Source organism: Mobula hypostoma, chromosome 14 (assembly GCF_963921235.1).
Source record: "Mobula hypostoma chromosome 14, sMobHyp1.1, whole genome shotgun sequence".
Taxonomy (NCBI): domain Eukaryota; kingdom Metazoa; phylum Chordata; class Chondrichthyes; order Myliobatiformes; family Myliobatidae; genus Mobula; species Mobula hypostoma.
The window spans coordinates 77,500,853-77,516,902 of record NC_086110.1 but is presented as its reverse complement, the minus strand read 5'-3'; the positions used below and the strand labels follow the sequence as shown (position 1 = coordinate 77,516,902).

The following is a 16,050-nucleotide window of genomic DNA, read 5'->3' as shown; positions in this document are numbered from 1 at the left end:
GAACAGCGTGTGCGTGAATAGACTTTCGGTGAATGGGGGTTGCACAGTTCCAGACCCACCCTCTCGACATCCCTTCCCGGATTCAGTGGCATGGTGGGGTCCAAGACGGCTGGGGGAAGTTCTGTTGCAGTGAATGGACAGACCAAGCTTCGATGCAAGGGATGCCCTTTCTGCGCTTCATGGCACGTGTTTGCTAGATGGCCGTTGACCCTACGAGAGGGTTCATCCGCCCTTTGACAGGTCTTGTTTTTCATCCTGCAGGGTGTCTAGCCACCCTCCTCACCAGGTGGTGGAGCCAGTTTAGTCGCCGACCACCTGACCATGTGACAGGTAGTACTAGGTTACATGGCACCAGTAGCACTCAGACGAGTGATCTGACCAGACACGTAACAGTGAGTATAGGAATAGAATGAGGTGGAGGATAAATGCATGGCTGAGGGATTGGAGCAGGGGGCAGGGAGTCAGATTTCTGGATCATTGGGACCTCTTCAGGGGCAGGTGTGACCTGTACAAAAAGGGTGGGTTGCACTTGAATCCCAGGGGGACCAATATTCCAAGTGAGGCCTCACCAGTGCTTTATGAAGTCTCAAAATTCCATCCTTGTTTTTCTATTCCAGTCCTATTGAAATGAATGCTAACATTGCCTTTGCCTTCCTCATCACAGACTGAACCTGCAAATTAACCTTTAGGGAATCCTGCACAAGGACTCCCTAGTCCCTTTGCACTTTAGATTTTTGTATTTTCTGTCCATTTAGAAAATAGTCAATCCTTTTATTTCTTCTACCAAAGTACATGATTATACACTTCCCAACTCTATATTCCATCTGCCACTTCTTTGCCCATTCTCCTATTCTAAGTCCGTCTGCAGCCTCTCTGCTTCCTTAACACTACCTGCACCTCCACCTATTCATATCATCTGCAGACTTTGCAACAAAGCCATTAATTCCATTATCCAAATCATTGACAGATAACATAAAAACAATCGGTCCCAACACAGACCCCTTTGGAACACCACTCGTCACTGGAAGCCAACCAAAAAAGGCTCCCTTTATTCAAACTCTTTGCCTCCTGGCAAGTTGCCACTGCTTTATCCACGCTAGAATCTTTCCTGTAATACCACGGGCTTGTAGCTTGTTAAGCAGCCTCATGTGTGGCACCTTGTCAAAGGCCTTCTGAAAATACAAGTACACAACATCAACCAATTCTCCTTTATCTATCCTGTTTGTTATTCTTCAAAAAATTCCAACTGATTTGTCAGGCAAGATTTTCACTTGAGGAAACCATGCTGGCTACAGCCTATTTTATCATTGCTTCCAAGTACCTGGAGACCTCATGCTTAATAATCAACTTCAACATCTTCCCAACTACTGAGGTCATACTAACTGGTCTTTTATTTCCTTTCATCTGCCTCTCTCCCTCTTGAAGAGTTGAGTGACATTTGCAATTTTCCAGTCTCCCAGAATCATTCCAAAATCTAGTGATTCTTGAAAGATCATTACTAATGCCTCCACAAGTTCTTCAGCCACCTCTTTCAGGACTCTAGGGTCTGCACCATCTGGTCAGGGTGATTTGACTACTACAGACTTTACAATTTCCCAAGAATCTTCTCTTAAGTTATGGTAACTTCACACCCCTGATGCCTGGAACTTCCACCATACTGCTAGTGTCTTCCACAGTGAAAACTGATGCAAAGTACTTATTCAGTTTATCTTCTTTAATATTATTGACTAGCTTACTTTGATATACCATCTTTACCTTAATGGCATTTTTAGTTGCCTTCTATTGGTATGTAAAAGCTTCCCAATCCTCTAACTTTCCACTAATTTTTGCCCTATTATATGCCTTCTCTTTGGCTTGATGTTGGCTTTGACTTCCCTTGTTGGCTGTGAACATAAGAACAAAAATTGGAGCAGGAGTAGGCCATCTGACCTGTCAAGCATGCGGCACCATTTGGTAAGATCATGGCTGATCCGTCCATGGACTCATCTCCACCTACCTGCCTTTTCCCCACAGCCTTTAGTTCCTCTATCATTCCCATGGTTGTGTTATCTTGCTTTAAGAATACTTCTTCCTCTTTGGGAGGACTATATCCTGTGCCTTTCAAGTTGCTTCCAGAAATTCCAGCCGTTGCTGCTCTGCCTTCATCCCTGCTAGTATTCTTTTCCAATCAATTCTGGCCAACTCCTCTCTCATGCCTCTAATAGTCTAATTCCTTTTACTGTACTGTAATAATGATACTTCTGACTTTAGCTTCTTCTCAAATTTCAGCGTGAAGTCGATCATATCATATAATGATCACTGACTCCTAAGGGTTCCTTTATCTTAAGTGCTCTAATCAATTCTGGTTTATTGCACAACACTCAATCCAGAAAAGCTGAAGCCCTAGTGGGTCAACCACGAGCTGTCTAAGAAGCCAACTCTTAGGCATTCTAAAAGTTCACCCTCTTGTTATCCCACACCAACCTGATTTTCCCAATCTCAATGCATGTTGAAATCCCCATGACTATTGTAACATTGCCCTTTTGGCATCCATTTTCTATCTCCTGTTGTAAATTGTAGACCACATCCTTGCTACTGTACGGGGGTCTGTATACAACCCCCATCTGGGTCTTTTTACCATTATAGTTCCTTCGCTCTATCCACAATGATTCAACTCCTTCCGACCTGATGTTAGCTCTTTCTAATGGTTTAATTTCATTTTTCACCGACGGAGCCATGCCATCCCTTCTGCCTTCCTGCCTATCTTTTTGATGCAATGTTTATTTTTGGACATTATACTCCCAGCTATAATCTTCTTTCAGCCATGATTCAGTGATGCCTCAACATCATGCTTGCCAGCACTGCTGTACCACAAGTTCATTGACCTTATTCTGTATACTTCATGTATTCAAATGTAACAACTTTAGTCCTGTATTCACCCTTCTCAATTTTGGCCACATTTTACATTGCAACTCATCCTGTTGACTGCAATGTTGCCCTATCATCAGCCTTTCCTTGCCAGGAGTCTTACTTCACATTGCCTCTCTTTGTAAACCAACTACCTCATCTTCAGCACCACCGTTCCAGTTGCCATCCCCCTGCCATATTAGATTAAACCCACCCACCCAACTCTAGCCATCCTGCCTGCAAGGATATTGGACCCCCTCGGTTCAGGTGTAACCTGTCCCTTTTGCATAGGTCATACCTTCCCAAGAAGTGATCCCAATAATCCATAAATCTGAACCCCTGCCCTCTGCACCAGTTCCTCAGCCATGCATTCACCTGTCAAATCATCCCATTCTTGCCCTCACTGGGGCACAGGCAACAATTAAGAGATTACTATCTGGAGGTCCTGTTCCTCAGCTTTCTACCTAGCTCCCTAAAAGCTCTCTTCAGGACCTCCTACCCTTTTCAACCTATGTCATTGGTGCAATATGTCCCTTCTTCTCTCTCTTTCCCTTCCGCACCATGGACCATGCTCAGTGTCTGTAGCCCAGTCGCCGTCGCATTCTCCCGGGAGATCATCCTCCACAAAAGTATCCAAAGCGGTATACTTGTTTTTGAGGGGAATGGCCACAGGGGTGCTCTGTTCTCACTGCCTATTTCCATTTCTCCTCACAGTCACCCTGCTACTCGCCTCCCGCAACTTCAAGGTGACTACTTCCCTGTAGCTTTGATCAATAATCTCCTCACTCTCCCATACAAGCTGAAGATCATCCAGTTGCTGCTCCAGATCCCTAACACGGTCTTCAAGGAGCTGCAGCTGGATGCACTTCACGCAGATGTAGTTCCGCGGAAGACGCTGGGTTTCCCAGTTCTCTAATATCTGGCACGAAGAACACACTACAGCCATTTAAATGACACAGTAACATAGGAAAAAAGATAAAAAGGAAACCTTAACAGATACTTTACACAGAGCTGAAGCCTCTTTGAGCCAAAGCCTGTTGCTCCTACTCTCACTACTGGCCTACTCCCGACAATGGCTGCTCCACTTATCCCTTCTGTGCTTTTATTTAGTTCGTAGAGCTATGTTGACACCACTGATAGGCCCTGTACAATGGACAAATGCCCATGGATCTCTCTTTTTAAATAATCACTGCCGACCTGCGAGAAATGCCTCTTCAAAGAGCTCTGTTATCACTGCTTATTAGTTTAGGCAGATAGTGTTTGTCAATTATTTTGACTCCGATGAAGATCAGATCACATTTTATGAGTAATTAATATAGAGAACCAGGTAGTTGTAAAGGGTTACCAAACTTTTTCTTACAACTGTACCTGGAAGGGCTATTTAATCTCTGGGTGGTGCATCTCCTGTAGTTGCACGCAATGTGCCAGGAGACAGGGAGAGAGTGGAGCACCCCAGGGAGTCATAGAGAGTGCTGTCCTTGCAGAAATTGGGGAAGAAGGGAGAGGAAAAGATCTGGCATGGTGGGGTCTCATTGCTGCTGGTGAAAGTGGCGCAGGGTGACACATATACTGCATGCCTAGCTAGTAGGGTGAGAGGTGAGGATCAGGGGAATTCCGTCTCCATTCTGTCTAGGTGAGGGCTGGGGTTAGAGTAGATAGGCAGCAAATGGAGGAAATGTGTCTGAGGGCTCTAACTATGACAGAGGGGAAGCCACATTTCTGAAGGAGAACCGTTTGGAAGCCTTGGAACAGAAAGCACTCATGTTAAGAGCAGATGTGTCTGAGAAGAGAGATTGCGAGAAGGGGATGAGGTCTTTAGAGAAGACAATGTAGAACGAGGTGTAGTTATTGGGAGTTGTTGGGTTTGTAGCAGATGTTAGTGGCTAATTTGCCTCCTGAGTTGAAACCGGTCCAGAAAAGGAAGAGAAATGTCAGAAATGATCCATGAGCCCAAGGTGGCAGTTTGTTGTAAAGGTGATAAAATTGATGAGTACTGTTCGGATTGATTTAAAATTGCACTACATTGAAATGCATTGGATTTAGTTTGTAACACACAAAATGCTGGAGGTACTCAGTAGTCCAGGCAGCATCTATGGAAAAGAATTTCGGGCCAAGACCCTTCAGCAGGACTAGAGAAAAAAAGATGAGGAGTAAAGATAAAAAGTGGGAGGAGGGGAGGGAAAAACACAAGATGATGGGTAAAACCAGGTGGGGAAGTGTGAAGTAAAGAGCTAAGAAGTTGTTTGGTGAAAGAGATGGACATAATCGGAATGGGAAATGGAAATGTGGGTCTCCCAGTGAGCCTCTTCCTTCGGTTAGTCCTGATGAAGGGTCTCGGCCTGAAACGTTGACTGTACCTCTTCCTAGAGATGCTGTTGGCCTGCTGCGTTCACCAGCAACTTTGATGTGTGTTGCTCCACCCATTTTAACTTCACTTCCCAATCCCATTCCGATATGTCTATCCACTAATAGTAGGAACATTCATTTATTGCAGGAGCTCCCAACCTGGGGTCCATGGACCCCTTGTTTAATGGTATTGGTCTATGCTATAAAATAGGTAGCGAACCCCTGGTGTTATTTTTCCCTGTTATTTGAACAGGACAGAATCAGAAGGATGCCCTGGAAATATTGCTTATTTATTTAAGGAGTGTGGTAGCAATGTGATGTTTCTAGTCTGGTAATCCAGAGGCCTAGGTAAGTTTGATTTCAAGTTTTTTGTTATCTGACTGTAGATATATGCAACCAAACTGACCAAGGTACACCCACAACACGTATATTACACAGCACATAAACCAAATATTACCACAAATATGTTAATAAAATATAATTCAAAATGCATATCAAGTGAACAGCACAGGTAAGCAGGACAGTAAACAGCTTACTCTCCTAGTATTCATAAGTCTCAGAGTCTGAGGGAAGAAGCTGTTACTCAGTCTGGCAGTCCTGGTCCTAATGCTCCTGTATCTCCTTCCTGACAGTAGTGGGTCAGAGAAATTGTTGAGGATCCCTACTACCACATATCCCGGAGACTCAGGCCCTTCATCTACAACGCTCCAGGTAAGTGTCACAAATAGGGGCAGGAGACCCTGTACCACACAATGATGCAGCCAGATAGAACATTCAGTGGTGCTCCTGTAGGAAACTGTTAGAATGGGGATGAGGACTTTACACACCTCAATCTCCTCAGTGTAGCTGCTTCTTTGCCTTCATGACTAATGAGGAGTGTTGTGGGTCTTGGGTTAGATCATCCGTTATGTGCACACCAGGGAATTTTGTGCTTTTTCACTCTTTGCAAGGCAGAGCGATGTGCAATGTTGAGTGGTTGGCCTGCATTTTTCTGAAGTCCACAATCAATTATTTGCCTTGTCCATGTTGAGACTCAGGTTGTTGTTTTCACATCACTTCATAAGCTTCTGTACCTCCTCTCTGATACTGACTCATCCTTGCTGCTAATGAGGCCAACCACCGTTGTATCATCAGTGAACTGGATGATGTGGTATGAGCTGGATCAGGCAGTGCAGTCATGAATCTGCAGTGTGCTGAGCACACAACCCTGGGGGCACCTGTGTTCAGCGCTGCGGAGCTTGAGATGTTGTTGCAACCTCGGACTGACTGGGGGCTTTCAGTCAAAAAGTCCAAGATCCAGTTACAGAGAGGGTTGTTGAGTCTGAACAGGGACAATGACGTATAGATAGTTAAAATGCCATCAAAGCAGTTGTGAATTTAAATTTGGATTAAGTAATTTTAGAATAACATCAATGGGGTTAGTTGTTGTTATTAGTAACCATGGAACCAGTATTTATGGTGAAAACAATCTGTGAGTCATACAGATGTACAGAATAAAAACAGGCCCTTTGGCTATTCAGTGTCCATGCTAGCCATTGCTTATCCACATCAAAATAAACTGCTGTTTTCCAGCTCTCTGGAGTCTTCTATGCCTTATTGGTAGGCTATATATTTGTTGTTAGATACTTAAAGAATGGGTTTGAGATTCCAACCACCTTGATTGGAAGATCCTTTCAGAATTCTGATTTTAGACACCTCTGTTACAGGGTATAATTTCTTTCTAGCAACCTCATCTTTGGCCCTTGTAATCATCTCAGGAAGGTTTCCCTCTAAGGAAAACAAATTCCATCTATCCAGTCTGGTGTTATGTGTGTTCTTTATATAAAAAAAGACATCTGCAACTTTGGTCAAGCTTTGGTTAACTAGCTTCTGAAATAATTACTTCATGCTGGAGCGGTGATGAGTAGTAAATACAAAACTTGCTTGCAACTCTGAAATAAATTGAGCAAATTATTTTAAAAGTTTGCAGTTACTTGGACAAAACCACAATGTCCTTATGGATTACCAAAAATGTGACAATAAAAGACAGTTTTGCAAAACAGGTCATGGAGTAAAGGGTTGAAGAACAGTGTGGATAAAATATTAACTCAATACAAAGCAAAGGTCACGGCAAGTATATGTCCTTCAAATTGGGATCACTGCTTTAAAAAAAAATACATTAATGAATTGGAGATGAGTGTGCAGGATAAAATTTCAAAGTGACATCAATTTTTGAGGTGTGGTAACAGGGAAAAGGATAGCGATAATAGGAGCGTATAGACAGGCAGATTTGGCAGACCAGTGACAGATGGAACTTCAATCTCCTTGTGTGAAGTGATGCATTTTGGCACAAGCAATGAGGTGAAGCTAGATAACACAGTTCTAAAGGGTGTGCAGGAACAGAAGGATCTGGATGTTTAAATGTGCATAAATCTGCAAAAGTGGCAGGACGTGTTGATAGAGTGGTTAGTAAAGCATATGGGATCCTTGGATCTGTGTAGGAACAGAAAGATAGGATGATTTTGTTGAACTTTTATAAATGATAGGCCAGAACTGGAGATTATTGTCCAATTCTGGAGACCACATACTTGAAAAAGTTCGTGAAGGTCCTAGAAAAAATGTAGAAGACATTCATTTAATTAGCTCCAGGAGTGTGATGTATCGGTAATAATTTTATGCTGAAGGAGTTGGAATTGTTTTCCTTAGGAGGAAGGAGAGTCTTCCTAGAACTAATTAAATGAAAGTCTTCTACATTGTTCCTAGGACCTTCACAAATAATGATGGATTCATTAGGGAAAGGAGAGGAATATTAAAGGATGATTTGAAAACCAAGGGACACTGATTAAAGTGCAGGACAAACCATGTGGGGGTGGTAGAAGAAGGGATAATCAGGAGTTTCAGAAGGAAGTTGGATAAGCATTTGAGAGAAATAATTTACAGGGCAATGCAGCCTTCTGTGCTAAACCGGTTCTATGTCTTGTGTGTAAATCAGATTTGCTAATTCAGAATTCAGCTATCTGAGCTGGGTGTTCCCTGGTGCTCTGCTACCTTGCGCTAATATACATTGGCACTGTTAATTGCTACTTCCCTTTTCAAACTTGTATCTTTCATGAATTATGCACATTTCGTATTGGAAATGTATCCGGATACAATTCAACTTGCTGCTTTCAAACTAGTTTCGAATTTTATTGTAGAACTGGCTTGATATTAGCATATTTATTTTCATGGTATTGAATTATGCTGATAGATTCCAATTACAAACAAAACAACCAGCTATCAACTGCTATGCTTCAGCACAGCCTGCACCTGTGTATGCCTGCATCTGATGCCCAAGTCCAAGAGGTGGTGAATGTCAGATGCTGGCACATGTCTGCTCCATTACTGGAACAGCAATGTACATCTTCCTCTCTCCTGCCCTTACAGCATTCTGAAGAGGCCATTTCCTCTGGTCTAACTATGCATCTTCTCACAGCACCTCTCTTTATAATTGCAGGAGGTGTAATAAATGCCATTTTACCGTCCCCCTTCCCACCCTACAGGTACTGAAGCAGTCCTTCCAGGTGAAGTAGCAGTTCATTGGTGCTTCACTGGAGTGAAGGGACTCAGGATAGGACAGATGGTAAAAAAGCATGCAGTCAGACTGTCAGGAAGGGCAGGCAGATGATAGGACAAAATGCAGCCAGCAGGATGAGTATCAGTTCATTAGGGATGCAGAATCAAAAAGGATAGCAAATATAGTACTCAAAGTGTTATATCTCAGTGTAGTGAGTATACAAAATAAGGGGGATGACCTTGTTCAGTATCACACATTGTCAGGTATGGTGTTGTGGCCATCACTGAATCATGGCTGAAGGATGGTTGTAGTTGAGAGCTGAATGTCCAAGGTTACATGTTGTATCGGAGGGATAGGAAGGTAGGCAGAGTGGGTGGTGAGGCTCTGCTGGAAAAGAATGACATCAAATCAGTAGAAAGATGTGACATAGGATGGGAAGATGTTGAATCCTTGTGGGTTGAGCTAGGAAATTGCAAGAGTAAAAGGATCCTGATGGCAGTTATATACAGGTCTCCCAACAGTAGCTGGGCTGTGGACCACAGATTACAACAGGAAATAGAAAAAGTGTGTCAAAAGGACAATGTTAATCATGGAAGATTTCAACATGCAGGTTGATTGTGAAAATCAGGTTGGTAATGGATCTCAAGAGAGTGAGTTTGTTGAATGCCTGAGTAGATTGCCATTGAGTCTACTAAGGGATCAGCTGTACTGGAATGGGTGTTATGCAATGAACCAGAGACGATTAGGGAGCTGACGATAAAAGAATCCTTAGGAGGCAGTGATCACAATATGATTGAGTTCAACTTGAAATTTGATAGGGAGAAAGTAAAGTCTGACATAGCCATAATTCAGTGGAGTAAAAAAAAATTACAGTGGTGTGAGAGAGGAGTTGACCTATGTAAATTGGATGGAGATACTGGCAGGGATGACAGCAGAGCTGCAATGGCGTGAGTTTCTGGGAAGAAAGAGGAAAGTGCAGGATAGGTATATTCCAAAAACAAAGAAATACTCAAATGGCAAAATAGTAAACCATGGCTAACAAGCGAAGTCAAAGCTAATGTAAAAGCAAAAGACAGGGCATACAACCAAGCAAAAATTAGTGGGAGGATAGAGCAGGAGTCCCCAACCTTTTTTGCACCGCGGACCAGTTTAATATTGACAATATTCTTGCGGACCGGGGGGGGGGGGGGCGGTGTTCAAGTAGGGTTAAACTCACCTCAGCATGTCTTTCACAGTTAGGGTTGCCAACTTTCTCACTCCCAAATAAGGGACAAAAGTAGCAGTCAAATCCCGGGACACTTTACCCAAGGAAAGACTACCATGACCTTGAAACCTTGCGTGGGCACCTGTGTGCGCATGCACGTACGTGCCGATTTTTCTCCCACAAATTGGCTTTGCCTTCATCTTCCCGACTAGGCTGTACATACATTATTTCTACTTTATATAGGCTGTGTATTTATCGTATCATTCCTGCTTTTACTATATATTGGTGTTATTTTTGGTTTTATGTATTATTTGGTATGATTTGGTAGGTTATTTTTTGGGTCTGGGTACACTCAAAAATTTTTCCCATATAAATTAATGGTAATTGCTTCTTTGCTTTACGCCATTTCGGCACGAAAGGATTCATAGGAACGCTCTACCTTAGCGGGGGAAATATGGGACAAACCAATTTAGCCGAATATAGGGGATGTCCCGACAAATACAAGACAGTTGGCAACCCTATGTTCAAGTTCAACAGTGCGTGACAGGGAATGAGGAAAGGTGCAGCTGACTCATATCGTTTCCTCACGGTAGCACATGCTTTGTGGCCTGATGGTTGGGGACCGCTGGGATAGAGGATTGGAAAGCTTTAAAAAAACTTACGGAGAGCAACTGAAACAATCATTAGGAGAGAAAGATGAAATATGAAAGCAAGCTAGCAGACAATATCAAAGTGGATAGTAAAAGCATTTTCAAGTATGTAAAAAAAAAGATGAGCGTGAATAGAGGACCACTAGAAAATGCGACTGGAGAAATAATAATGTGGGACAAGGAGTTGGCAGATGAACTATATGAGTATTTTGCATCAGTCTTCACTGTGGAAGACACTAGCAGTGTTCCAGATGTTGAAGAATGTGAGGGAAGAGAAATGAGTGCAGTTACTATTACAAGGGAGAAGGTGCTGAAAAAGCTGAAAGACTTAAGTGTACATAAGTCTCCTGGACCAGATGAACTGCACCCGAGGGTTCTGAAAGAGGTAGCAGTAGAGATTGTGGAGGCATTAGTAACAATCTTTCAAAACTCATTGGACTCTGGCTTGGTGCCAGAGGACTGGAAAATTCTAAATGTCACTGCACTCTTTAAGAAAGGATGAAGGCAGCAGAAGGGAAATTGTAGACCAGTTAGCCTGACCTCAGTGGTTGGGAAGATGTTGGCGTCAATTGTTACGGTGAGGGTATGCAGTACTTGGCGACACAGGAGATGATAGGACAAAGTCACCATGGTTTCCTTCATGGAAAATCTTGCTTGACGGACCTGCTGGAAATCTTTGAGGAGATTACAAGTAGGATAGATACATGGGGATGCAGTGGATGTTGTATATTTGGATTTTCAGTCAGCTTTTGACAAGTTGCCACACATGAGGCTGCTTACCAAGTTAAGAGCCCTTACTGGCATGTTTAGAGCATTGGCTGATTGGTAGGAGACAGCGAGTAGGAATAAAAGGATCCTTTACTGGTTGGCCGCCAGTGAGTAATAGTGTTCCACAGGGTTTGGTGTTGGGATCACTTCTTTTTATGTTGTATATCAATGATTCAGATGATGGAATAGATAGCTTTGTTGTCAAGTCTGCAGATGATTTGAAGATTGGTGGAGGAGCTGGTAAATGTTGAGTAAACAGGCTGCAGAAGGACTTGGACAGATTAGCAGAATGGGCAAGAAAGTGGCAAATGAAATAGTGTTGGAAAATGTCTGGTCATGCAGTTTGGTAGTAGAAACAAATGTGCTGACTATTTTCTAAATGGGGAGAAAATCCAAAAATCTGAGATGCAAAGGGACTTGGGAATCCTCGTGCAGAACACCCTAGAGGTTAACTTGCAGGTAGAGTCAATGGTGAGGAAGGCAAATGCAATGTTAATATTGATTTCAAAAGTGTAGAATACAAGAGCAAGGATGTGATGCTGAGGCTTTCACCTTGAGTATTGGGCTCCCCATCTAAGAAAAGATGCCCTGGCATTAGAGAAGGTTCAGAGGACATTCACAAGGATGATTTTGGGAATGAAAGGGTTATCATACGAGGAACTTTTGATGGCTCTGGGCTTATACTTGATGGAATTTAGAACAATGTGGGGGGCAGGATCTCATTGAAACCTTTTGAATGTTGAAAGGCCTAGACAGAGTAGAGGTGGCAAGGATGTTTCCCATAGTTGAGGAGTATAGGACAAGAGGGCTCAACCTCAGGACAGGGATGAAAATTTAAAACAGATGCAGAGAAGTTTCTTTAGTAGAGAATAGTGAATTTGTGGAGACCAGGTGTATATTTAAGGCAGAGATTCAAAGTTTCTTGATTGGATACAGTATCAGGGGTTATGGGGAGAAGGCTGAGGAGTGGAAAAAGGATCAGCCATGATTGAATGGTGGAGCAGATTCGATGGGCCAATGGCCTAGTTCTGCTCCTGTGTCTTACGGTCTTATTTGTAATGTAGTGCATGACGGTTGGTGTTGATGGTGTGGGCTCCTGTACCTTGGATAAACCAAACAGACTATTAATTAGACAGCTTTGCAGAACACCTCCATTCTACCTGCAAAGGTGACTCCCAAGTTTCTAATTATCTATCACTTTCATTCATCATCCAACTTTCACTGTGATCTCCTTGTCCTGTCAAAGCCCAGTGTGTTTAAGGAACAGCATCTTTTTGGTGCATTGCAGCTCTTAAAACTCAGTACTAAATTCAAAATGTCCAATAACTGTCCTTTCCAGTTTGTGTAAGAACTGTCCACTTCTGATGTAAATCTAGGTTAACCCACATTTTCTCTCTCTAAACATGTTATTGATTGGATGAGTACTTCCAACATCCTTTAGATTTCCATCAGCACTGTGTTCAGCATTTTGTTCTCACAGTTGTCTTCATGACAAATTTGCCATGATGAACAATTCTTTGTAAATCTTTGTCAGGAAACACTAATGGCATTTGTGTCTTCTGTATTCTCTTGGTCTCCATCCTACCTCAGATATTCCGTTTGTTCTTTCCACCCTCGCCTCTTTCTGTAACCTAAAGCAAAGTTACTTCTTTTATTGTTTTATCCCCCCCCCCCCATTTCAGGTGATAGATCAGGGACTTGAAATATTAAATCTGTTTCCTTTCTCACTGTATAAACAATGTGGTTTGTCGTGTTCATGCTGAGACTGCAGAATGGTGAATTGTTTATTGTGCAAGATACTGTCATGAGTGATTTTTTTTGGTCATTCCCATGAGTACTGTGATATTCATTCTGCTTCTTAGTTCCCGAGGAATCTCAATAACTTCCGTGATATAATTCCTCTTCAAGTCAAATTCTGAAACTCTTGAGCATTGTTGAGGCCAGATGACTCGTGTAAGATCAAAACTTTTAATCTTCATTTTGGCAGAACATTTCTGAGGCCATGTGTAGTTATTCATTTTGAATGTTACTGGGGCATGTACAGTAAATTTAAGTGAAGAGCTTTTCACTCTACAATGTATTATGTGAGACAAACTGGAGGGAAAGAAGAGTTTTGAAAGGTCTTGAAAGTTTCTGAAGACTTATATCATCTGGTAAGTTTCTTTGCCTTTTTACCAGGGTAATTGCAGCAGTGGTGGATTTCTTCTGAAGGCACTTGTCTGATTTTTTCATTTGGCTTGCCCCAAACCAGTGACCCGAGTCTAATACCAGTTGCCTTCAGTGCAAAAGAAGTACAGTAGTATTAAATTTAGAAATTGTTGTAATCTGGAATGAACTGACTGAGAAGATGGGGTGGAGAGTGGGGGGGGGGAGGAACCAGATCAGATTTCACAGGAACTTTCAAAGCACATTTGGATAATTACTTGAAGAGATGTTTCTTTTCTACTTATTTTCAGAATGTGACTATCATAGCACAAGTTCATAAACAGAAGGAACTAGGCGATTCAAGCTAGCCTGATGCTCTCCCAGTCTGCAAGTTCAGAGTTCACACCAGTGCCTCGCACTAATACCCAATGCTCTTTGACCAGTATTTATTGCCTTTGTGCTGTGGGTTACCAAGCCATTTTAATGAGAGATACGGCACAGAACAGGCCCTACTGCACTGCCCAGCAACCCGCCAATTTAACCCTTGCATAATCACAGGAAAATTAACCTACTAACAGGTATATCTTCGGACTGTGGAAGGAAACTGGAGCACCTGGAGGAAGCCCACACGGTTCACAGGGAGAACATACAGACTCCTTACAGACAGTGGCAGGAACTGAACACAAGTCACCAGTGCAGTAAAGCAATGCTCTAATTTCTACACTACTGTGTTGCCCTATTTCAGAGGGTAGTTAGGAATTGAATGTATTTTTGTAGGTCTGGAGACACAATGGGCCAGTCTAGGTAATAAAAACAGATTTCCTACCCTGTGGAAAATTAATATATTTTTATAATAACAATCATGAAGTTTCACTGTCACTGCTATTAAAATCTACTTAAGATTCAGTTTATTAAATGAACCGGAAATTAAAAATCCCAGCCTGCTCGGTGGGATTTGTTCTCAATGTCCGGTGGAAGGAGGCTAATTAAATAGGATTGGGGTGTGCTGGAACAGGTTAGACCAAATGTTTTCCTTCTGTGCTATACTGTATCCAGTATGTGGGTAATTTAACTTCCTTATGACATTAAAGAATGGTTGATGCGCATTGATCCGTCAGGGACTGATGATATCCACATCTCTTGTGTTCAAGGTCTATGAACCAGAGTTAGAGCTCCCTAAACAAACTTCAAATTTGGCTGGTGCTTCGACATCTAGCCCACACTAGGAAGACCTCCCAAGTATGTCCTAATCACAGATGTCAGTGCAAGTTGAGCTTGGCCATTCTCACCCATTCATCAGTGACGTACTGAAAGGAGTTCTCAGTAATGAAATAGGACATGAACACCTTGCTACTTATCTGCTAGAACTAGCATGCATCTAGATGATGTCATGCCCACTTTAAGGCACCATGGTAGCGTAGTGGTTAGTGCATCACTATTGCAGCTCAGGGCATCGAAGTTCAGAGTTCAGTTCTGTTGGGATCTGTAAGCAAATCTGTACATTCCTCCCCATGTACTTGTGGGTTTCCGCCGGGAGCTCAGGTTTCATTTCCACAGTTCAACTATGTACTGGTTAGCAGGTTAATTTGTCATTGTAAATTGTTTCATGATTAGGCTTGGCTTAAATTGGTGGTTGCTGGGTGACACAGCTCAGTGGGTCAGAGGGCCTATTCCACATTGTATCTCTAAATAAATAAATAACTTTGACTAAGTATGGGATCAGGAGCCCAAAGTGAAGCAGGTCTCTAGGGGTTAAATGGAAATTGTGAAGCAAATTAGGATAATTAAATCGTTGGTTATTCTTTGTATCCTTGAAATATAGGTACAGGCACATCTGTGGTTTGCTGGATAATATCCAGATTTAGACTGAAGATTTAGCAAAAGAGGAAAAACACATGGATGTATGTGTTGTCCCTTCCAAGTTTTACCCATTCATAATTCCTTGAAACTGATAGCATTGCTTTATAGCATTACAGACATTTTTGTGAGGGTGCTCCTACAATGCGCTTGAGTAGGGTGTTCTAGGATTTAATGAACGATGAAGTATTTCCAAGTATTGGACTGGGAGTGCAGCCAACAGGGAATGGTATTCCTACACTTTTCCTGCCCTTGACTTCCTTTGTCAATCCCAAAAAAAATGTAGGCATTGTAAATAGAACATAAAATAGGACCCCCACAGAAACAGCCCCTTTGGCCCATCTAGTCTGTGCTGAACCTTTATCCTGCTTAGTCCCATCGACCTGCTCCTGGACCATAGCCCTCTATAACCCTCCCATCTATATACTTATCCAAACTTCTTTTAAATGTTGCAATGAACCCACAGCTAGCCCTTTTGCTAGCAGCCGATTCAATACTCATGTCGAAGCTTGGACTACAGAAGGAAAGGAGACAGGCTAACCCCTATTGACATCAATGGATCTGTGGTTGAGAGGGTGAACAGCTTTAAGTTCCTTGGCATAGACATCACCGAGGATCTCACATGGTCTGTACATACCAGCTGTCTGGTGATTAAAAAGCAC

General features: G+C 42.5%; 1 protein-coding gene across 4 annotated transcripts in view; it reads left to right on the top strand.

Moving 5' to 3' along the window:
* The window catches only part of cebpg (CCAAT enhancer binding protein gamma), a 99,340-nt gene that overhangs the window by 26,093 nt on the left and 57,197 nt on the right, over positions 1–16,050 (top strand). For 2 of the 4 annotated variants that reach the window (XM_063067270.1, XM_063067272.1), the window contains exon 2: positions 5,865–5,943. The exons of the other annotated variants lie outside the window; for them this stretch is intronic. The gene's annotated coding sequence lies outside the window, so the exon portion shown is untranslated. The remainder of the gene's footprint in view (positions 1–5,864; positions 5,944–16,050) is intronic. 4 annotated transcript variants of the gene reach the window in all.